Source organism: Octopus sinensis, linkage group LG2, assembly GCF_006345805.1.
Source record: "Octopus sinensis linkage group LG2, ASM634580v1, whole genome shotgun sequence".
Lineage (NCBI taxonomy): Eukaryota > Metazoa > Mollusca > Cephalopoda > Octopoda > Octopodidae > Octopus > Octopus sinensis.
Window position 1 is genome coordinate 102092583 of NC_042998.1, and position 3696 is coordinate 102096278.

Consider the following 3696-nt stretch of genomic DNA (forward strand, 5'->3'; position numbering starts at 1 on the left):
CTGGAATGCTATTATCAAAGAATGCAAGAATAATTCAATCATACGCAGCTCTAGTTGCACAAGCGTATGATTAATCCAACAGTAGTAGTTAAATAACTTAGCGGATTTTCAGTTTGATCTACAGTATTGACTTGGATAAAAAAATACCTCCTATATTATAGCAACAGTGTATTTAGGTTCTGTATTTTGGAACAACTCTATGCTAAAATAAAGCCTGGTTTTGCCTTGATTTTCACCTTTTTGTAACAATAAAATCAGATGTTACACGCTTGATGGATTTAATCTTCTATGCATCTTCCCCGAAATGTTTCGCCTCGTAGCAAAGTGATAAATCAATATTAATTTAATTTTCTGCTGCGAAAATATAAAAACCTGCTACGTACAGAATTATCCTATGTGTCCCTAAGAAAATAATACTTTGTATCTTTAAGGAACAATTAATTGGAATGGAAAGTTGTCACGATGATGATATTTAGAGCTGTAACACCACAAGGGGATAGTAAAATCTTACTATAGAATTCCATTGTATTCGGTGAATTCTGTCAACCAGAAGATTACAGTTTATACAAGGATCTTCGTTACAATCGTTTGTGATGTAAAGATAATCCCTCTTCTTATTAATATGACATATCATAATTGTTAGAAGATACAGAAGCTCAAAGACGAGTCTAAAACTAAATAAATGGATAAGAATTGTGCGAAACTTCTTAGCATCTTTCTGGGGTCTTATAGAGGCCAGCAACAATACAATCTCTTTATACTGAAACATTTGAAATCAGAATTGGTGAAATCTAAAATTCACTTCGCAAGACGAGGCGTAAAGGAAATTGCTGCAATTACGTTCTGATTGCAATCGCTTTTAACATTTCTTTTCCAATGAGATGAAAACAGTAGTGCATCATGTACATATTTAACGCTGTTTTCTTTCAGTTCTTAATGACATATTCAATCTAAATAGAGGCATTGACACTAAGACGGTCTCTACTGAGTCAATCAACTCACAAGTCATATTAACCATCTCCCAAATGATAACATACACCATATTGAGCAATGAAGGTGTGGATGTATATAACCATGGTGTAGCCCCAGCGTAAATCGATTTGCCAAGAGAACTTACTAAGAAAAGATTGAGCTGCACTTAAACAATAATAATTAAACAACGAATAACGCAAGAAAAATGTTGGATCAAGAACCAGCAAAAGAAAAGTGTTGGGCCAAAAATAATTATTTCAGTGTGCACAAAAGGGCTCTCTCTTCCTCTCTTTCATTCTGTCTCTCTCTGCCAGGACATATCGTATAAACTATTTTTCACTTGTAGATGATAACAAATGGTCGTCCATTGTACATACAGGAAAGTTAATTTTCATACAGCGCAGTTCTGTTCTGTCACTTCTCCTAAAATTTTTCTACAATGTTGTAATCGAAATAAAAGCTATCCATTACATGCATTACTTACGTAGGAGACGCGACACTGATGTATAACAGCTGTACAGTAAAATAGCTACACTTATCGGTGCAGTTCACTCAAGTGAAGCCGTCAAATATATAATAAATTCATTTAATCTATTACATCAATCTAGTTTACGATATTGCGAAATATACATCATAATATCTGACTACGTTTTAAGAATCAGAAAAATAATTTGATATTTAGTGATGTTCAGCGACTCATACATATCGTGTAAAGTTGGGGTGTGACTGGGACTGGGCTTGTGTACATATGTGGCATGTTTCTATTACTACATAGAATTATTTCAGATAAGTAAATACCGACTGGCTGCTTGGAACGGCCCACACAGTAACAAACATTCTTTTCTGTTTACAATGTTTACTTCATTACTTTCAGAACATTTTCTTCTTTCAGTTATCGTACTACCTGATATACTCTGCTTATATACTGCCTGTATTTTTGCAATTCTTGTATATTACTCCTAACCCTACTCGTAGCTCTTTGCGCACACAACTTTCAGTCAGGAGGCTTCTTTTCTTTTCTTTTGTTTTTGTTTTTTGTTTTTGTTCCGAAATATTCACAATTTATAGAAGTTCAAGCAGAAAACCTACTGAAACTTCACTAATATTAGAAAGTTCATAAATAGCAGATCATTATCTGTGATAACACCAGCTGCGTGTATGTGACATACCTTCGAAGGATCACAAGGGTCATGTGATAAGATATTCCCGTTTAGAATCGGATCTGAAGAAAACATTATTTGCATGATAAAGTTTTTTTTAAATAATGTGAGAATATATCATGCACCATTGAACATATAAAGTTAAAACATATGCGTCGATGCTGAGATGAAGATTTAGTCAATCGGACTGTTTTATAACTTATAGCAACGGATATGTGAAAACAATGCATCAGGTTTCATCTGCCACTTAACAGTAGATTAAAAAGCCGTTATACATAGCGATATTAAGCTGTTAGACATAATTATATAATCGGTAATTATATAAATGACATATATTGAATCGCTCAGTTATAGAAAGAAGATGCCTTTGGTTTCATTCGTGGGCTGCACCTCAAGTCCAAGGAATGTAGAAAGGTATTTACAATCCTTATTAATGAACGGCTTGGAACATTTTGGCCAGTTATAAATATGTTGCACTCGTATATACGTCGTTTTGGTCCCTCAGAGGTTAACATATAGAATTTGCTAAAAGCTCAAAGCTATAACTTCTTTTGTGTAATGATGATGTGCAGTGTTTGGGGCATTAATACAAACAAAATTTCCTTGTGTCATAATACTTTGAATGTTTTAGAAACCATAATGTTTGGTTTTTAAAATATTTATATAAGTTTTTTAATGAACATCATCTAGGTGTTGCTGCACTGAAGAATAGTTGTCCTTATACTCTTCACGACACTGAAGTTGTAAAAATTAAATATGTTGTTTTTAATCACTGTAAAAAAAATTCAACTTTGCAAAACACTGTGTAGATTTAGTTTTATATACATTTTCCCATAAATTCGGAAATAGTGAATCACGGATTTTCTCAGGATATTTTCAACCAGATACTTCAATTTACATGACATCATGTCGCAAGGGTGATGTCGGCAGGCTTGATAAAAAACTTGTCCGATTATAAGCACCACAGGGATAATTCGCGCCCTTAGGTAATACCTTTCATAGAATTTATTTTTATAATTTTGTCTGTTGGATAATTTCTTCTAGTACATGGATTGCAAATTTTATATCGATCCCTTTCTAATTTAAGCTTCTATTGTAAACAAGAAAGCTAAGACTATAGTTCATACTATTATTGTATTTTATCATTGAAGATACACATTAAATTAATATTTAAAAAATCATATTACCAAAATATTGCAGAATATTTTCAGAATTTAATACTGATGGTCATATTATAATGTATAACAAATACACACACACACACCACACACACACACATATATATATATATATATATATATATATATATATATATATATATATATCTATATATATATATATCTATATATATATATATGGCGAAATTCTTATGAAGTATTAGAATGGTTTAACTCTCTAGCTAACACTAGTAGTATCTCTTTTATTCAGTTTGATATTAATAATTATTATTCTAGTATTTCCCCCATTTTGGTAAATAAATCGCTCATTTTTACCATGAATTGCTCCCTCATATCTAGAGATGAAATCGATATAGTACTATTAGCTAGAAAAACTATTATAGAAT